We start from the raw sequence: 22,161 nt of genomic DNA, 5'->3' as shown, positions 1-22,161 counted from the left end.
AAAACGATGTAACGTACACTTGGAAGAGGGCCAGGTGGGCGACTGGAGAGATCAAGTGTTCAGTATGACCTTTTGACTTGGCGTTTTATAAGTTGGCATACTTCCATGGCCTTGCAATCCTTCTCCCCTGATTTTATCCTTGGAGTGTGTTGTTCACATATGCAGTGGGCTGCTAGCACTTGGGAGGGGCTGCATGCACAGCGTTGACTGGAGTTGTATGCATGCTTCCTTGAGGCGTTTTTCCCTTACCAGTCAAATGTCCCTAGAAGGTCATGTACCAGTTAAACTGCACCATTTTGCCTCTTAATGTTTGTATTAGTCCGTTCTCACACTGCTGTAAGGACATACCTGAGATTGGGTAATTTATAAAGAAAAGAGGTTTAATTGATGCACAGTTCTGTAGGGCTGGAGAGGCCTCACAATCATGACAGAAGGCAAAGGATGAACAAAGCCACCTCTTACATGGTGGCAGGCAAGAGAGTGTGTGCAGGGGAACTGCCCTTTATAAATCCATCAGTTCTCGTGAGACTTATTCACTATCATGAACAGCATGTGAAAACCCACTGCCATGATTCAATTACCTATTACTGGGTCCCTCCCACGACATGTGGGGATTATGGGAGCTACAAGGCAAAATGAGATTTGGGTGGGGACATAGCCAAACCACATCGATGTGCATGCTTGAGCCCACTTACCCAACTTTTAAGATCTTTTTGGGAAGCTGCTGATTGTCAGTTTCAGGTATTTCTGTTTATTGGGAAACTGCCTTTCCCTGGCACTGAATGTGACCAATTATTATTTTAAAGAGACAGTTAACAACCTTCTGACCATCACATGATGGTTGCCTGACATTCCTTCTGTGTCTGAGTTGCAGGGGGAGCCCTCTGCTGCTCTGCTTATGTCTGACTAGCTGCCTACTCTAACAGTTTAATGAGAGGATGGAGAAGGAAAATCCCATTTGCATCATCGGGCCTCTTGACCAGGTCTTTTTTAAATGAAGAAATTTTGAGAGGATGTATTAGAAATATGTAAGTGAAATGGAGAAGTCAGCATTGGAGGCAGGAGACTAACCTGGGTCTTTCTAGCTGCCCTCCAGGATTTAAATGGGGTGGTAAATTCGTATATGATTTTAAAGAACCTCAAATGCACAGAATTGAAAAATTGTAATCATTATTACATGAGACAATGCATGGCTCATTTTCTATGCATGGCTCCCTGCTTTTATTCATTCATACATTTATTTATTTTTATTTAAAATAATATTATAAGCACTACGAACACAGGCCCCAAACTAGGCATATGGTCCCCCACAACCATCTGGTATCTCTACTTCTTCCCAAATGATTTGTGTGATCAGTATTTCTTTCTTCCCCTTTAATATGATTTTATTGCATTTGTATGTATTCCTTAAATATGTACTTCTTTGTTGTTTTTACCTTTTTTAAAAGGCATTTTGCTGTGTGTAATATTTGGACTTGTTGTCTCTCATTTAACATTGTATTGCTAGGATTCATCTCACATTTTTAAAAATGCAATTTCTTTTTGCATTTTTAATTATTTTCTTTTAGCTGTGATGAACTTGACAGTGACCCAGTAGTGATTTAATTAAATTAAGTAATTTATTTGCCTAGTTTAGTTAACTGCCACTGCAGTAAATCTGTGAGAGGGCTGGGTCCAAATTAAGTCTTCTTTGACATGACTGTGAAATAGTAGATTGTGTTAAATTCAACCTTAATTTGATTGAAAGTTCTTTGCTACTATCTAGTATATATCAGTAATAGCATATAAACGTAGCCTTTTTAGTTAATATGGTAGGACATTTTCTCAGATGCACCATAGTGAGACAATTTTAGCAAAATATCATAAACTTCATGAATTTGTAGTCATCATCCCCCTAACCAGAATAAACATTAAGTATGTTTAAAGTAGTAAATAAATGTGCCAGTTACAGCTGCACATAAAGATGAAACTTTGGGCCAGGCATAGTGGCTCAGGCCTGTAATCTCAGCACTTTGGGAAGCTGAGGCAGGAGGATCTCTTGAATGTAGGAGTTCAATACCAACTTGCACAACATAGTGAGACCTCATCTCTACAAAAAATAAAAAAATTAGCTGGGTGTGGTGGCACAAGCTTGTGATTCCAGCTACTTGAGGGACTGAGGTGGCAGAATGGCTTGAGGCCAGGAGGTTGAGGCTGCAGTGAGCCATGATCATGCCACTGCACTCCAGCCTGGGTGACTAAATGAGACCCTGTCTCAAAAGAAAAAAAAAAAAAGATGAAATTTTGTGTGATACCTTAATCTGCCAGAGATTAATCAAGTTTACTAGAGAAAATGTGTACTATTTGACCATTCAAACATTAAAAAAAAATTACCTAAAAGTCTTGGACTTTTGGGCCTAAGCTGAAACAATTATAATTGCTCAATTTCTTAAGAAAGTATATAATTCCACATGCATTGTTTCCCAGTATGAATCACATCATAAGAATGTTTTCTTGAATATTTCTGTCTTTCCTGAGTCAATTGAGAACAATGACGAGACAAGTCTCAATCATTTTAGGAGGTTTATTTGCCAAAGTTAAGGACGTGCTGCCAGGAACCAGGTCTATGCTTTCCTCTGAAGATGATTTTGAGGGCTCCAAATTTAAAGGGGAAAGGGCAGGATTTTGAGATGTACACAATTTTCATTTGGAAGGGGAGTAGGGAAAATAGTCGTTCATGCCTTTGTCTGGCTCAGTGAATCTGCATTTTTTTACATAAGATGACATACACAATTGGGGCCAAGGAAAAATGCAGGGTATCTGTATTTTTACATAAGATAACATAGGGGAACCATCAGATACGCATTTGCGTCAGGTGGGCAGGGGGTGTGGCTGCATCTGTAAAGATAAGCTATCCACTTACATTTCCATGGGGAAATTTTAACAGGAGTACTTTAGGGTAAAGATCTTGGAGCTCACCGGGAATTTCTTTGTGGGCAAAATATGGGGAAGGTGGGTAACTTTTCATCTCATAGATATCTTATTTAGGAACAAAAAGGGGAGGTGTAAGAGTTAAAGAAAGAGGAAAGAAAGACAAAAAGCAGCTCAACAGTCAAAGACAGGTTTATTTTGGTGAATAAACCTGAGAGGGGCTTCTGGCCAATTTTGATCAGGAGCGCTCTGTCTTACAGACTAAGAGTATTTAAAGGTTCAGGGTGAGAGAACTTATCACAGGCTTGGAATATTTCTGTGTGGAGGAGAAGTCTATTGCAGGATTGGAATGTCTCTTGTTGGAGTGGAGGTTATCTTGGGGCTGACATCTCTCTGGCTGGAGGGAAGTTATCGCAGGGCTGGCATGTCTCTGGTTGGGGAGGGGTTTATCTTAGGGTTGGAATGTTTCTGATCGGAGATGTCATTTGTGGTTTATGGTCATGGTGACCTTAGCCATTGGGGCTGATGCCCTTTGGATTTAGGCAGTTTTTGATCAAGGGAAACTTTTAAATGGCAGTGTTTGTCTAAGGTGGTGATGCTCCTGCTCTGTCAGGAGGCAGGTGTGTGTGACCCAGTTTCCATCTTAACTTTTCTCTTTGGCTTAATGAGTTTGGGGTCCCAAGATTTAATTTCCTTTCGCACCGGAACAGTGACATTTTGGTACTTGGTACTCTTCCATGTTTGTGATGCTTAGTCAGCCACCTAAGATCAGGTACAGTTAGGTTACCAATAATACATGCCCTTTTGATGATGAATTCCAGATATATTAGATTTTCATTTACATTTTAATATAACATTTGTATTATTTCCAATTCGTATTTTGTAGTATGGCATGAAAAGCCTAAAATATGAATATTTAAAATCTATCCTTTTAACTAAGTACATATAGTAATTTGGACTACACAGACGTCCTCATTTTGCTTTAACGAAGAAATGAGAATGATTTGTGATGAGTACTTCAGTTGTTTATATGCAATGCCTGAAAATAATTAGTTCTAGCAACTGTTAGATTGGAAGTTTTTGCTTTTAATTTTATTTTCTCTAAAAGAGTTTAGAAAAACTGTTCTGTCTTATAGAGGAAATAGCGGGTAGTAGTTTCAAGCACGTCTTCCGGTATCAAAACTTACGGGTACAATGCCAAGTTTTTGCTCTTCCATGTATTTAGCTATGTGATATTGAGAAAGTTGTTTAACTTCATGAAGGCACAGTTTAAATTAAAAAAAAAATTCAGTTGGCAGGTAATAACTGTACATATTTATGGGAAATAAAGTGATATTTTGATATATGTATATGATGTGTAATGATCAAATCAGGGTAGTTAGCATATTCATCTCCGTATGTATAATTTCTTTTTGTTGTAAACATTCAAAATCCTCTCTTCAAGGGGAACAGCATGCACCAGGTCCTGTTGGGAGATGGGGGGTGAGGGAAGGGAACTGAGAGGATGGGTCAATAGGTGCAGCAAACCACCATAGCACACGTATACCTATGTAACTCACCTGCACGTTCTGCACTTGTATCCCATTTATTTTTTTTCGAAGAAATAAAAAGCAAAACAAAATGAAAAAGCAGAATAAAATCCTGTCTTCTAGCTTTTTGAAATTATACAGTTAATTGGTAACCATATTTATCCAACAATGTTACAGAACACTAGAACTTATTCCTCCTATCTAGCTGTGCTTTTTGATCCATTAACCATCCTCTCCCTATTTGCCCCTCCCCTCTTCCCAACCTCTAATAATAACAATTGTCTTCTCTGAGTTCAGTTACTTTTTAACTCTCACATATGAGTGAGAACACTGAGGCAGAATAAGTAAGGCTAGGAGACCATACTGACTTGTCCCCTTTTGTGAAGCCCTGTGGACCAGTGGATTGCCAGATGGTTCCAAGTTCCTAATACCCAGCATGGCTCGGGAAAGAGAACAAAAGTCCCTTCTTCTTTTTGTTGTTGTTTTGTTTGTTGGTTGTTTGGTTTGTTTTTGAGACAGGGTCTCACTGTGTGGCCCAGGCTGGAGTGCAGTCATGTGATCATAGCTCACTGCAGCCTCTATCTCCCAAGTTCAAGCTATCCTCTGGCCTCAGCCTCCTGAGTAGCTGGGACTACAAGCATGCACCACCATGCCTGGCTAATTTTTGTATTTTTTGCCATGTTGCCCAGGCTAGTCTCAAACTGCTGGGCTTAAGCAGTTCTCCTGCCTTGGCCTCCCCAACTGCTAGGATTACAGCATGAGCCACCATGCCCATCCAAGTCCTTATTCTTGATATAGCTTTCTCATTCTCCAGCCAATCAGCACCAAAAGCCCAGGAAGCTATTAACTACAAATTCTTGCCTTGCAGAGAGAGGCTCAGAACTTCTCCAGGGTCCCACATGTGCAGCTAGGCTCAAGGTTTAGCTTATATGACCTTTTCCTCATTTTAATAGTAAAAATGCACACCCCTAGGTGGAGATTTTGTATGCTAATGATACATGCAATGCATGTGAGAGCATGTAGACGGTGAGTATGTGCACCAACTACAGGTCTTCTTTTGCATACTCGACCTCATTGGTATTTTATGAATGTGAATGAACAGCTCCTATAAAGGGAATTCCCCTGAAGGCACTAGCTGCTGTCTCTCCCTCTGAGCAGCTCCCTGTGCCTTTCAAGAGTGTACTTTCACTTTTCAATAAACTTCTTTGCCTACCCTTGCTTTAAACTCATTCTCAAATTCTTTTGTGTGCTGAAGTCAAGAACCTGAACGATCCCACTGACAAAAATATTTATTTTTCTGAAGGCACAGTTTTTTGGTCTGTAAAATGGTACAATAGTACCTATCTAATAAGTTGTTATGAAGAATAAATTATGTATAGCAGGACCTCAAATAACGTCATGTATTTTCTTTTCTTTTCTTTCTTTCTTTCTTTTTTTTTTTTTTTTTTGAGACAGAGTTTTGCTCTATTGCCAGGCTGGAGTGCAGTGGTGCGATCTCGGCTCATTGCAACCTCTGCCTCCTGGGTTCAAGCTATTCTCCTGTCTCAGCCTCCCAAGTAGCTGGGACTACAGGTGTGTGCCACCATGCCCAGCTAATTTTTGTATTTTTAGTAGAGACAGGGTTTCATCATGTTGGCCAGGATGGTCTCGATCTCTTGACCTCATGATCCACCAGCCTTGACCTCCCAAAGTGCTGGGATTACAGGCGTGAGCCACCATGCCCAGCCATGTCGTGTCTTTTCTTTACAACGTTGATGAGAAAAAAAATTGCTTCCTGGTGGGGCCACCATCTGTGTGGAAGTGGCACTTTCTCCCCATGCCTGCCTAGGTTTTCTCCCGTATCCCAAAGCTGTGCCATGAGGTGAATCAGCTGTCTAAGTTGTCCCCATCTGCCAGAGTATGAGTGTGTGAGTGGCCCTGCCATGGGATGAAGTCCTGGACAGGGCTGGTTCTTGACTTGTGTCCTGAACTGCAGAACAGGCTGCAGCCATCCGAGACCCTGAACTGGAATAAGCAGGCTGGAAAATGAATGAACATACGCCCTGAAAAACATCGTCAAATAAAAATTTTACGAGTAGATGATAGTCACACAAGGGCATAAGAATAAACGATGCCGTGCAAAGTGCTCAGCAAGCTGCCCCAGTTGTGATTGTTTGTTTTTGAGCTGCACAGTGGAAGGAGGTGCTCCTGACAATTTTCACTTCACAAACATTTTATTCCTTGATTTTGCCCCCCACCACTATGACTGCTATCGCTCGTCGAGCCACCAAAAATTGGGTTAATAATTATCTTACTCGTTTCAATTAATCTTTCTTAAATGCATGTATAGCTCACATTTATTTCAATGTTTAATATTACAAGTGTTTTTGATCTTCATTTAGAAGTTTGGTGATGTTTTTGTGACCGGAAATATGCCTTAGGAACTTCACTCTTGTTTATATCAGTATATGGCAAAATTGGCTTCATTATATGTCATTTCCCTTAAAGTCATAGTTTCCAAGAACTTCTCAATGATATTGGGTGAGGTCTGACTGTAATGTAAGGTAGTCATGTGTTTTATTGTTTACTAGAGAGAAAGTTTTCAATATTTTGGCTACAATTTAAGTGGAACTTAGCCTTGTGCCAGAGTAATATCTACACTGACTTATCATTTTTTCTTTCTGTAATAGGATCAAATTTTCTAAATTAGTGGGTTTTCTTTGTATGTGTATGTGTGTTGAAGACTTTATCATTGGAGAATTCCAATACATGTATGAGAAAGGACTTCCAACATTTTGGCCAATTGTACTTTTAACTGAGAGCTTACATGGCTATAAATAGCTACATGGAGGTACCTGATTTCTTCTATTAACCCACGTCCTATGTCAAATTTTCCTCAGGGGATCGGATAGTTAATTGACTAGGTTTGCTCATGTTCCCTCTCTCATTGCAGATATGACTTACTAAAGCAAATGCTGTTTTTAATTGGTTTGTGAACGATTTAATCAGACAGTGTTTATGCTCTGGTCATAAAGAACGCCCTGCAATGGGCTTCCCATCTGTTCACAATAAAAATGAAATCCCCTTTGAAGATGTAGGCAATTGATAGAAAGATTTTAATGAATGTTTAATGTTTCTGGATCTATGAGAGGGGCTTACTGCGACAGTAACATAAATGTTGTCTAAGCCTGAGGGCTCAATCTTAGTATTTCAGTTCTTATTAAGTCTCTGTTGGAGTACTGTATTTTAAATTTCTGAAGTTGTATACCAAAGTGATAGAGTGGGGATTGAGTCCAGTGAAGTGTTTGCCCCAGTCAAATTCTCTTTTGAATCTCTGCTCACCCCTGCCTGGTTACTGCCGTCCAATAGGAGTGTTTTGACTGCAAAGTGGTTTTCTCCTTTAGCAACCCATCTTTCTTCAGATATTGTTTATTTTATAAATTATGCTTTATGGATTTTAGCCCACATTTTCATCTCTTTGGAATCCAAACTATGTTATCCTGCTATTCTGTTATGCATCATTTCCTTTCTGATATACATTCTAACTATACTTATTTCATGTTTGAATGACCTGGTATTCTCCTTCCTGACATTTTGTTTCTGAAACGTGGGCTCATTATAGCATCCTGCCCATCTTCTTTGACCATTGCTGTCTCTTCAAATTGAAGTGCGCAGTCATAGCAAACCCAGTAAGAGGTCTAGCTAGGGAACAATTTTCTAATTTAAGATTGTCACTGCATATGGTTTAGTTTTCCCGTGGTTTTCTGATTGAGGTTGTTACAAGGGTATTATAAAAGAGGGAAGAGGAAAGCTTCTCCCCAAAAGTGATATCATGAAGTATATAAACTTGACCTACAATGTGAAAATTTAGTGTATTTTCTTCAATATAAAATGCTACTTGGCACAGTGGATGTTTCCCAGTGTCATTTTGCTATAGAGTAGTTGCCTATTTGTCAGAAGCTATTTGTCAGTTTTCTCAGTATCTGCAGGTGGTAAGTATGCTTCAGAATTCAGGCAAGGAAAATTGTGTGCTCACAGGGATTCGTGCAAGTGCTTGACAAAAAATATGATCTTATTTCTGAATTCTTCCACAGCTTCAATGTGTGTAATCAGGATATTTGCTAGATTTCTTGTTATCAGGAACAGTTTAATCAATCTTAATTGACAATAGTGGTCATCATCACACTTTGGACATCAAAAATTTTCCAACATTTATTTTATCTTCTAATTATTATATTTCACACAAATAAATGCAGTTTGCATGTAAAAGAAAGCAAAGAGAATCAGGTATCTATGAGGAGAAATTCTGCTAATGTAGCTGTTAGGATATAGTAGCATGGACATACTTATGATAATGGCCTTGGGGATTGGAGAACAAGCCAAATAAGATATAAATTAGGATGCTTTTGGCTACAAGTAATATAATAGCATACTAAATGCAGCTTTGGTAATAAAGGCTTACAATTTCATATAAGTTCGGAGACAGGCAGTTTCAGAACTGATTTGATGCTCAGTGGTATCAGGTTTCTGTATTTTTCTTTTCTTCCAGGGAAGAAATTCTGTCCTGGAAGGTCCTAGCAGATTTCTCGTTACATGTCACTGCCCAGAATGAGATACCAAGCCTCCTACCAAAGTATGCTTCAACAACGGTCCACGGAAGGGGAGGGCAGGCTTGTGACAGGTTGAGAACAATCACGAATAATTCCTTGGAGCTGGGCCCCTTCCCTGAGCATGTTGGCATCTCAACAAAATTGGAGATCTGTTAACAAGGAAGATTGGGATGGGCTGGAGGTGACTGCTGGGTATAACAAATAGTATTTTCTAGCCAAAGAGCATAGATGAAGAGTGTGAATGGAGGAAACAGCTCATCAAAAAAATACGTGGATACACGGGCTATTTTTTTAAAATTATTTTAGGGCATGTTACGTAACAAAAATGTATTTTGACTTGTATTTCAGAAACGAAAAAATAAATTGTTGAAAGCAAAAAAGAATATGGATGGATACAGTAAATGGTTTCTGACTATTTTACATACTGTGTGCAAATGCGAAGATATGATTAATTAGGTGACATAATGGTTTTGCTAGTTTGATAGGGATGGCTTTAAATAATTATTTTCTGCTCTATTTGGGATTAAATGTATTGCTCCTGCTCTGATTTTAAAGCATTCACCTCTCTTAGAATATCTCAATTTGGTATCATCAGGTGAAATGTATCTTCTTGGGTAAAATTATTTTGCAGATGCTCAGTGTACAAACTGGAAGTATAAGAGGAAAAAAACAAGGCTCAGAGGAACTTTTGGTAGCATTTGCCTAATCGTGCAAGCTGAAATTGGTTTATCTTTAATGCACTAATTCTCTCATGTTGAGGGAAATTAAGAGAATTCTTGCACTTTAAGAGGTCTGGGCTGTTAAATCCTCAAAACCACTTTTCACTTGTAGAAAACTCCGTAAAATTTTCTATGTGAGTCTCAAAACTTAAAAAATCCCCAAAGCATAGTCAGAAACATGCATTTATTACATTTTGTGAAAACGCTGTATTAAACATTGGGTTACATTGCGTATTTTATTTTTGTTTATTTATTTATTTAGAGACAGGGTCTTGCCGTGTCACCCAGGCTGGAGTGCACAGTCATAGCTCACTGTAACCTTGAAATCCTGGTACAGTCATAGCTCACTATAATCTTGAACTCCTGGACTGAAGCAATCCTCCCATTTCTGCCTCCCAAGTAGCTGGGACTACTGGCGAGTCCCACTACACCCTAATAATTTTTGTAACTTTTGTAGACAGGGGTCCCGCTATGTTGTCCAGGCTTGTCTCGAACTCCAGGCCTCAAATGATCTTCGTGCCTCAGCCTCCCATTTTTTATTTTAAAAATAAAATCTCAGATAGATTGACAACATTGCATAGTTGCTGAAAGCATAGCCTTTGGAGCCAGACTGTCTGGGTTTCTATCCTTGCTCAGCTACTAACTAGTTTTGAGACTTTGAGGGGGTTATATCTCAGCTTTCTCAAACACAAAGTGGGAAGATTTACCTATGTCATGGGATTATTCTGAGGATTAAGTTGTTTTTAATTTCTTCAAGTATCACTTGGCACACAGTAATATTCAGGTTTTAAAAATACAAATATGCCTTGAATTATCATTGCATGCTTTCTTATTAAATATATTAGGAGAATCAAAATATTTTTTCTGAAAAAATTCTCTAAATATAGCATTCCTGTGGCATGTAACATTTTCTGTTATTTTTTCACGGATACACGCATATATGGAATAAATTATTCAATATATTTCTAATGAGTATCTATATTGCATTATTCTTTCTAGATGCAAGCTTATTGAGAGTAGCGAGAACTTCTTAATAGTTGGGCAGACAACGTATTGTACCACTTTATGAAGCTGATGATATTAGGGAATTAATATGTTCCATAATGTGCAAGGAGAAGTTCAAATTGTCAAATTCACTGCCAATGTCAACATGTCTAGACTAATGAAAATTATAGCTGGCAAAATTAGTGACCCTAGGAACAAACTTTAACATTTATACACTTCTACTGGGCTATAACGTGTATACCCTAATACTTTCGCTAACTGTCCATTAGTACTTTAATATAAAGGACAAGCTTTTAAGGATTACTGATGGTAGGCCCTATATCTATTTGGACATATTTATAAGACATATATGGTCTTTCAGGGCCATGTATCTCATAAAAGCAAAAAAAAAAAGATCATAAGCTAAATATAACTAAAGGAAATAAAACTAAAAACCGTTAATAAACCTATGTGAACGGCTGAAGGATGGCAATCTGCAGAATGAAATAATTTTCCATGGAGATGGGTTAGGTCCTGAATGTCAGATTTGGATGAGTGGATGCAATGGCGAGGAGAGTACCAAGGACATTCCAGGGCAGGAGGGGAACCCTAGCCAAGGTGTCATATGGGGCTTGTCATTGTTCTTATGGGATTGACCTGGATACTGATATTAAAGGAACTGCCCTGATTGAAGTACATACAACATGTTTTCCCCTCTGATTTTTTTTTCTGATTTTAGAGACTGAACATATATTTCGAGTGTTTTTTTTGCTATACATGATCACATTCTAATATAAGAAGAGTATTCAGAAAGTTCTTAAATGGACCTATTTCATCCTGTTCTTGTTTGGTGTAGGAGTATATTGAATATATATATGAAGGATGAGGATATTTGCTTGGCTTAGGTGGCCATGAAGTTCTCAAGCTTGTGGTTTGCAGCCCAGCCTAAAGCACTGGATAAATTCCTTTACAGACCAGATTCCCTCATCCATCTTTGCTGCCATCCACAGTGAGGTGATGTTGATGGCTAAGTTAGTGTGTTTCTAGCAAAGTTATAATGTTGAAAACTTGTTCCTTAAAAATATATAAGAAGAGCCTTTAGGGAAATGCCTTAATAGTTTTGTTCCCATCAAAGAAAGGTAAATAATTCAACAAAAGGGGAAGCAAATAATCCAAAGTATAAATCATAAACACATAATTAAAAGTCGGACTATACATATATATGTGTGTATATATATATACACATATATGTGTATATATATATACACATATATGTGTATATACATATACATACATATATGTGTGTATATATATACACATATATGTATATACATATATACATATATGTGTGTGTGTGTGTATATACATATATATATATATCTCAAAGTCACATAGCTCCAGAGCTCCACAGGGGGACAAGTATGAGAATGTTCACTGCAGTGTTTAACTACAGATAGTTGGAGACAAAATGGGTGTCTATGATAGAGGGATGATCAGTAAAGCCTGTGTCCATCTTGGAGTATTATGCAGCAGTTAGCAGGAGTGGTCTAGATATACACATGGAAATATGGGTAAGTATTTGGTCTTAGTCCTTTTGGGCTTGTATAACAAAACACTATAAACACGATGGCTAATATAGAGCAGAAATTTATTTCTTGCAGTTCTGGAGGCTAGGAGATCCAATAAAAGGTGCCAGCAAATGCAGTGTCTGCTGAGAGCCTACTCATCATAAATGGTGCCTTTTCACTGCATCCTCCCATGGTGGAGATGGCTAATTAGTTTCTGGGGTCTCTTTTATCATGACACTTATCTAATCACTTCTCCAAAGCCCCATCCTTCAATACTGTCAGTACTGTATGCAAACATTCAGACTGTAGCATATTTGAAAATAAAATTCTGAGAAAAAAGAAACAAATTGAAATATATCACACAATCCTATTTGTACAAAATAAAATACATGAAAACCAACCAAGCCCATATATTTTATAAGAACATATCAAGCAAAATGATATGTGTTGAATATATGAAAATGGTTGACTATGGGAGTGGGGGAGGAAAACAGGAATTGAGAAGGAGGAATGGTATAAAAAAATAGGATTAAAGATGTCAATATTCTCTGTGAACTGAGGAGTATAATTTCCTGACCTCTGCTCCTTCCATCTAATAAAATCTGTCCCAGCCTCCAGCCTCCTGTTTCTTCTGCCAAATATAGCAAATAGATCAAATAAACAAAAAAGCAAAGCTTGAGTGTATAGAGTATGTGTTCTTTGTAAATTTAGCTTCTTGCAAAGTGATTTTGATCTATTCATTCTGGTTTAAATATGCTTCTGTTTATGTAAACATCCATGTTAATAGTTCTTCAGTAACAAACTTTACTTCTCTTTTTGAGGTTGAAAAGTTTTAAAAAAGACTAGTCTGAAGCACCTGTTTTCCTGATGCAAAAAGTCTTGAAGCAATATTCAAGACTGAATGCTTGAAAACACTGCCTTCTGTGTTCTCTTGTGCCGAGGATCTCCCCTATGCCTCAACCGTGCTCAAGGCTGACTCAGCTGGATATTTCCTTATAACACCACTCTTAACTGACGTTTCTTCATCATGATGCACTAGTGCCTGTTCCAATGTTGCTTTGCTTTAGTTGATACCAATCAAATACTTCAAACTGCAGATGGAGAAGGACATTGCCAGTCAGAAACTTAGGGGCTCATACTTTGTTGAAAAACAGCTGATGTTTCTATGTTGAAAAGCATGTTCTCAGAGTATTAGAAGTAAACTTCTCTTCATCCATGTCCCTGCAAAGGATATGAACACATCTTTTTATATCTGCAAAGTATTCCATGGTGTATATGTGTCACATTTTCTTTATTCATTCTATCATTGATGGGCATTTGAGTTGGTTCCAAGTCTTTGCTATTGTGAAAAGTGCTGCAATAAACATACGTGTGCATGTGTCTTTGTAGTAGAATGATTTATAATCCTTTGGGTTTATCCCCAGTAGTGGGATTGCTGGGTCAAATGGTATTTCTGATTCTAGATCCTTGAGGAATCGCCACGCTGTCTTGCACGATGGTTGAACTAATTTACACTCCCACCAACAGTGTGAAAGCGTTCCTATTTCTCCATCATTCTCATCAAGCAAACACAGGAACAGAAAACCAAACACTGCATGTTCCCACTCATAAGTGAGAGTTGAACAATGAAAACACATGGACACAGGGAGAGGAACATCACACAGTGGGGACTGTCGGAGGGTGGGAGGCTAGGGGTGGGATAGCATTAGGACAAATACCTAATGTAGATGACGGGTTGATGGGTACAGCAAACCACCAAGGCACGTGTATACCTGTGCAACATTCTGCACATGTATCCCAGAACTTAAAGGATATATATATATATATATATATATATAAATATAAAGTCACTTAAGACAATTACAAAAAAAAAAACAAACAGAAGAAAACAAACTTCTCGGAAAATGTGTGCTTAATGTATTTTTATTAAACAAGTTCTGTAGAACTGATGTTTCTTATTTTTGTTAGTGTTATCCAGGAAACTCACTTGATAAAGGGCAGGAACCAGAATTTCTCAATTTTTTTAGTATATTTTGTTAGTTTGGTTCTCCCAGGAATATCTTCCTTGAATTAAATTATGAGCCTGTATGAATTCATTCAAGAAATAATCAGCACCTACCATCTTACTACGTTCCTGGCTCTGTTCTATGTGTCCAGAGCATATCAGAGCCCCATACAAAGATCCTTATCTTTCTGGGTATCCCATGCTAGCAAGGGGATAAAGACAAAAAGCAATAAACGTAATACATGAGTGAATTATATTTTATGTTAGAAGGTGATAAGTGATATACAAAAAATTTTTAAAAGCATAAGGGGGATTAGGAGGGCTGGAAAATTGTGGGGAAAGAGCTTAGAAGGATGTAGTATTGAATTAGTAGTCACTGAACAGATAAAATTATTAACAAATTTCGAAACAGGTGAGGATGTTGCCAAAGGATATTTGGGAGAAGAGCTTTCCAGTTAGAGAGAACAGCTTAGAACTCAGGCCTTAAGGCAAGGAGAGTGCCCCGGTGTGTCCTCACAACAAGGAGGCCAGTGTGGCTGAGCAGCGTTGGGGAGGTGAAAGTGGAGATGAAGTCGGGGAAGTAATGGAGGGGCCAGTAGTTGTAGAGTCTTGTGGGACCTTGTAAGGACTTTGGATTTACTGCAAGTGAATGGAGAATCACTATATGGTTTTGGGTTGAGAAGTGGCATGATTTAACTGATGATTTAAAAATAAATTTTTCACATCTGGCTTCCATGTGAAAAATAGAGTGTGGAGATACCATGGTATACACATGTAACAAACCTGCACATTGTGCACATGTACCCTAGAACTTAAAGTATAATAAATATATATAAAAAGAAATGAGAAGACCTAGCGCTGTAAACCTTACGTAAGAGAGGTTGGTGGCTTTGTAGCAGTGAAAAGTGGTGAGAATCTATTGGATTCTGGAAGTATTTTAAAGCTAGATCCAAGAGAATATCGAATGGATTTGATACAGGGCGGGAAAGAAAAAGTCAAAGATAATTCCAGAGCTTTGGCCTGAACAACTGGAAGGATAGTGTTGCCATCAAATGAGACAGGGAAGACTATAAGCGGAACATATTTGGGAGGAAAATCATGAGATCATGAGTCTGATTTTAGAAATTTGACTTTGGAATGTTTATTAGACATTCAGGGGGCAATGTTGAGCTGTCAGATGTATGAGTCTTGAAATCGGGAGAGTAGTCTAGGCTGGCAATACAAATTTGGGACTGGCCAGCATATAGATGGTACCTAAAACTATGAGACTGGATGTGATCCAAGGAAGAGACAGTACACAGAGAAGAGAATGAACCAAGGGCTGAGCGCACCAAAATTACCAGTTAAGGAACAAGAAGGAAGACTGAGAATCTGTAGATTAGTATGGTAGAAGAAAATTCAGTTAAGGGGAATATTCTGAAATCAAAGAATTCAACTGTTAATCAAAGATTGAAACAGGAAATAATCATTTAAAACTGGCTGCTCATTGTCTATAAAATTGTCTTGGAAGATATTTTCTTTCCAATTGCTTGATGAATTTTGCACATAAAGGCAAAGGACGTTCCACTGAAAGTAGAACTGGGAAAAGCTTGTATCTTTTTTTTTTTTTTTTTTGAGACGGAGTCTCGCTCTGTCGCCCAGGCTGGAGTGCAGTGGCGCGATCTCGGCTCACTGCAAGCTCCACCTCCAGGGTTCAAGCCATTCTCCTGCCCTAGCCTCCCAAGTAGCTGGGACTACAGGTGCCCGCCACCACGCCCAGCTAATTTTTTTTTTTTTTTTTGCATTTTTAGTAGAGACGGGTTTTCACTGTATTAGCCAGGATGGTCTCGATCTCCTGACCTCGTGATCGGCCCCCCTCGGCCTCCCAAAGTGCTGGGATTACAGGCATGAGCCACCGTGCCCAGCCAAAAGCTTGTTTCTTTTAAAGCATTATACTGATTATCTTTTAAAAAACCAATAAGAATCCCAATGTACTATTTACTTGTTTATACATACTGCTATGGTTTGGATGTTTATCCCCTCCAAACCGCATGTTTTGGTGATGGGCGGATTCCACATTTCTTGTAATGTGATATCTGTACATGCCGGCTTCCTTTAGGCTTCTGCCATGAGTGGAAGACGCCTGAGGCACTCACCAGATGCCAATGCCCACTCTTGAACTTTCTAGGCATCAGAATCATGAGCCAAACAAACAACACTTTTTTTTTTTCATAAATCACCTAGCCTCAGGTATTCCTTTATAGCATCACAAAATGGAGTAAGACCTAAACTTTGATCCATACATTTAAAAAGAGAATTAGAGAACTGGAGTTGACTTTTGGACATACCTGAGGTATAGGGAAAGAAATAGTAAGATAATCTGATGCCAAATGAAAGATTCAGGGACAGAAGCATCACAGAAAGTCATTTTCATTTGTAAGAAGGGGATCAAAACTTTGGCTTGGACCTTTCAGTAGCTAGAACAAACAGAGAAACATAAGCAGTTGAAATAATCATGGTGTCCATAAGTTTCAAATGAGAACTGTTTCTGGTACTAAAGTCATAGTGAAGTTTTTCTCATGGATACTCATAAAAAGGCTCTCTATGTTTTGGTGGAAGGTATAATCAATAACATTCTTGTGATATCCATTGTTAAATTTCACTGACCTATTTCTCATTATTTCTTTCCTTTAGAGATTATGATATCAAAGAGAAATTTCTTCAGATCATTCAGTGAAGAATCAAATTAGTTTTATTATTGTCTGGATTGATCCAATAATTATATTAAATGTCTGGAAGTTAGTCTCAATCTCTCTTGTCTGTTTCCTTTTGACTCACTTTATATATGCCTAAAAATCATGTGTGTGTTGAGCTGTGTACTCATGGCAATAGGAATGATGTGAATGTTTAACCAACATGGCTCTTTGGATTTTTGTTTATTTTTCCCTTTGGGAGAAAAGGAAAGTTGGAAAAGTCAGGACAAGACATTTCTAAGAAGGGAAATAGTGACTTTATTTGTGTAATACCTTTGAGTGTAATACATTTAATTCATACAGATCCTTCTGTACTTGATGAAGCCTGTTATGCTTATCAGACTAGACTTTCCACCATCTGCTGGACTTTTATGCTGAGAGTAGCAGCAGTTCTTGTGCCATGTTGAGGAAGGAGATTAAATTCTTCAAGCCACTCAGCCATTAAATTACATTCTAATGTTCAGCAATGTTTTAACAGGGATCCTCATTATTAAGATATTAGTGTACTTGAATTTGATATTGTACTATGGTTTTGAACTAGTCCTGCTAGTGGTGCCGAGAAATTAAGAATACAGGAAAGAATTATCTGTAGCTTGCTTTTATGAGGGAAACAATGTTAGTTAGTGTAAAAAAACCTACTTGCCCAAATACCTGCTATTTCTTTCTCCTCTTTTTACTTAGAGAGTGGCTGGGGCTGAGATGACTTGGAGAAGTAGGAGAAATGTAAAGGGAAGGCATTCAGTTTAATTATTAAAATGGTGTGATGCTTATTGTGTTTACAGAAGACTAAGAATTCATTTTTTAGTTGTTGGGTAGATGTTAGTGTAGTTATAATTATTGCAAAATAAACATTTGGGCAATAATAATAATAATAGTATTTCAAATCAGTAAATAGATGTGATACAGAAATAGTACTTTTTTTCTCCTATCTCTCAAGTACGTATCAACATATGCAGAATATACTTGATATGTTTTTCAATGAATGGGAGAACCATTTTCTGGGAAGTGGTTATGATTCTTGAAATAGATAATTATATGATGTTTAAAAATATCATTAATAACAGATTCACTGAAATGCATACTATATAAGTCAAACTTTCTAAAAAAAAGTAAATGTAATATCATTTCACCACCAGCCATGATGTAATGTTGAAATGTGTTAGGATCTTCTTGGTGCTAACTACTTAACGTTTCATGTATCAGGAGCAGTTACGCAAACAATAACAATTCACATACTTGTAATGACAAAACGAATAGAAGGCAGACGAAAACAAGATAAATTCAGATATCTATTTAGTTCTCTGTGAATTACAAATGTGTGCAATTACTTAGGTAATGGCATGGTGTTGGTGTCGTTCAGCTGCTGGCATATGGACAATGGAGAGCATTTCATCAGTATTTGAGCGAATGCTATTTTATTGCCTTTTGTTGGAGTCTTCCTTTTCACCCCAATGATTTCACATTTTCTACTTGCTGTCTCATTCTTGACTTCCCAGTCTTTGGATTTTCTCAGTGGAGCACTTTATCTCACTCCTAAGTAGCTCCAATAGTTTCAGTACACAGTTCAGTGAGTCAAGTTGATGAAGCATTAAGGTTGAAAACACCACTGGTGATTTTTTCTTAAAAGATGTATTTAGATGGAAAATATTCTTGAGAAAACCTTGAGAAGCACTAGAATGCAGTAGAGTTTTACTTTCATATGACTTCTATCAATGCAGCTAGACTGGATTTAGTTTTCAAGTTGTCCCATCCTAAAACTGATCCTAGTGAGTTCACAGTTAAATCTTTTATGTTTTTTCCAAGTGAATTTTAGCTATGTTACCTATCTTCTCATTCTGTACTTATGTAATTATTTTTTGAACATAAATACAGGACTTTAAATTCACCTTTTGAGTTTGAGATCCAATCTCTCATAGTGATATTTAATTTTGGTTTTATTATTAGGTTCTTACAAAGGTAATTGTGGTTTTTGTCGTTAAATGCCACAATTACCTTTGCACCTACCTAATATATTATTCTACTTTCCAGCTTTCTGAAATCTGTACATTTGATGAGCATAAATTTCATTTTTATTATATTTTTATTTTTTATATTTTTGGTGTATTTTCCACATGTTCTAATTTTTTTCTATTTTATTTTTATTTTTTCTGTTATTTTAATTTTTTGATAAATAATAAATTTTATGTTTAATCTTAGTTAAATAATTAGTTTAATTTTTAAGTATGAGTGTACTAAGTATATAAAATCTGTTGCAAGTTTTCATAGCATAACTGACAGGCAAAGTCAATGAAGCTATTGCAAGAAAAAAAAGACACCTGTGAAACTTAAATGTAGGTTCATGAAAAGACAATATAAATATCTAGAAAGTATAGAAGGTCAGAATAAAACTGGCTAGACTGAAGGAGAGTTTAAGCAATATCTTGCAAAGTGCTCAAGAGTGAACTATAGGAGATCCTCAAATAGTCAAGAAAGGAAACCAGCTATAGAATCAATGCTACCACTTAATCAGAGCAAATTTGGGATTCAGCAATGAAAAGGAGTGAGGTGGATAGATAGATAGATAGAATAGTACGTTTTTTGCCTAACTCCTTATTGAAAGATGTGAGAAAAATCTATTTAATAAAATATCCCTGAAAATATTTATATTAGACACATTCCTTTATTAAATACATTTTAGACCTTACATATTTTACAAAGTACTTATTTTTACAGCTTCAGCAAGTGTGACCTATTAATCTCAAACTCTGGTCAATAATCATTAACATATATATTAAAGTTACAAAATGACTTATAGTATGCCTTCTAGTTTAACCTAGTTTTCTTTATCACTGGGGAAATAATTTTCTATGATTCCATGAAGTATTCCTTCTGAGTTAATTGGGAACATGAAGGAGCATAAAATTCGAGCTTCCACAATATAAGTGTATGTTGTTTTTGCTTATTCATTCATTCCATAGGCATTTATTTAGTATCTTCTATGCTGGGGATATGTCATATCTTCCTCAAGCATGGTACCATCTCATAGAGTTTACAGTCTCTTTTGCAGCTAGAGCTGTGTGTGATTCCTTTTTCAGATCTGGTTGACAATCTCAAAGTAATCTCAAAGTTACCATTACTCCTGTGGTCCAGTTGGAAGCACAGTCTCAATGTGGATCATGAAACAAAGGCTGTGATGGATGCTACAGTGTTCACAAGACACTGTTAGTAGGCAAATAATTGGGCAATGCAACTGTTGGGTAAACCTACCATCTACATTGAGAGAACAGTTCATTTAAGTGACCACTATTGAGGAATGATTTCACAGTCTGCACCTTTTAGCTACTTATAGCCATTTTAATTTTTGCTAGTGAAATTTTTATTAGTGAAATTGTTGCAGAACAATAGCTAATTGTCAAAAAATACTAATAGTATTTTTATAGTTTAAGTGTGCATTTTATAGATAAATCTTTTATCAAGTATTTGCTATTTCAAGTAATGCCAATGTTAAATTATGAAATTATTCAACTTATTTTACTGGAGAAACCATTACTTTCTTTAGATGAATATACTGTTCCCTTCTCTGAGTTGTAATGGAAATAACGTCATATTAAAATATTTGATCAATCTATATTTTACTAAAACATTTCAAGGACTACTAAGCTCCTTGGCCTAGAATGTAATTTATGGAGGAAAAAATAATTTGTTTAAAATGTTATATTAAAGTTTAGAGACAAAGTTATTTTTGGATGTTCTTCTTTACTAGAATTTATAATTTTATTTACATTCTGTTTTTTTTTTCAAGTAGGTTTTATTTTGTAGAGTAGTTTTAGGTTTACAGCTAAACTAAGCAGAAGGTACAGAGATTTCCCATATAGCCTCTGCCCTCACACAGGTGTAGCCTTTTCTATTATCAACATCTGCCACCAGACTGGCGCATTGTTGCAACTGATGAACCTACACTGACACATTATCATCCAGAGTCCATAATTTACATTAGGGCTCACTCTTGGTATTGTATATTCTGTGGGTTTGGACAAATGTACGACATGCACCAACGTTGTAGGATCATACAGAGCAGTTTCACTGTCCTAAAAATCCTCTGTGCTTTGCCTATTCCTTCCTTCTTCCTCCGAAATTCTGGCAACCCTTGATCTTTTTTACTGTCTCCATAGTTTTAGCTTTTCCAGAATGTAACATTGTTGGAATCATACAGTATGTAGCTTTTTCTGATTGGCTTCTTTTACTTAGTAACATGCATGTAAGTTTCCTCTATTCATGGCTTGATAGCTTATTTCTTTTTAGTACTTAACTATATTCCATTGTCTGGATATAACATAATTTGTTTTGTTTTTGTGTGTGTGTGTGTGTGTATGTGCGTGTGTGTGTGTGTGTGTGTTCCACAGTTAGAATGTAAGCATCATTTAAAAAATCGAAAAGGATTTTGTCTGTTTTTTCATTACCCTAATCTCCAGACCCTGGTACAGAGCAGATGCTTTCAAAAAATTTTTTCCCAGTGATTGAAATGGAAATTAAAACTCTCATTAGGAGGAATTAAAGCAAATCAAAACAAATTCTCTCACTTTTTTTTTTTTTTCTTGAGACAGGTCTTTCTCTGTTGCCCAGGCTTGAGTGCAGTGGTGTGAAAACTGCTAACTGCAGCCTCAACCTCCTTGGTTCAAGTGCTCCTCCTGCCTCAGCTTCCCATGTAGCTGGGACCACAGGCATGCACAACCATGGTTGACTAACTTTTTGATTTTTTTTGTAGAGACAGAGTCTCGCTACGTTGCCCAGGCCAGTCTCAAACTCCTGGGATCAAGCAATCCTGCCTTATCTCCCAGTGTTGGGATTACAAGCCTGAGCCACCACACACCATGTTAAGTGGTTTAGGAGCCACAGAAAGGTGAGGAAGGGCAGTGTAGGGTGAGTAACACTTGGCATCAAAGGCGTTCTGCATTTCTGCTTTGTAAAGGATAAAAACATTTGAGGGGCAGAGAGTGTATCTTTTCTTCTATTACTAATTTCAGAGTTGTTGGATACAAAACTGCAGTCCGAATATGTCAGGAGTGGAATCTTCTTTTTTCTTTTTTTTCTTTAGAGCTAGGAGTTGAATCTTGCTGTCATTGTGTTATTCCAAACATTAAGGCTA

Source organism: Gorilla gorilla, chromosome 7, assembly GCF_029281585.2.
Source record: "Gorilla gorilla gorilla isolate KB3781 chromosome 7, NHGRI_mGorGor1-v2.1_pri, whole genome shotgun sequence".
Taxonomy (NCBI): Eukaryota; Metazoa; Chordata; class Mammalia; order Primates; family Hominidae; genus Gorilla; species Gorilla gorilla.
Note: the sequence above shows the minus strand (reverse complement) of the source record.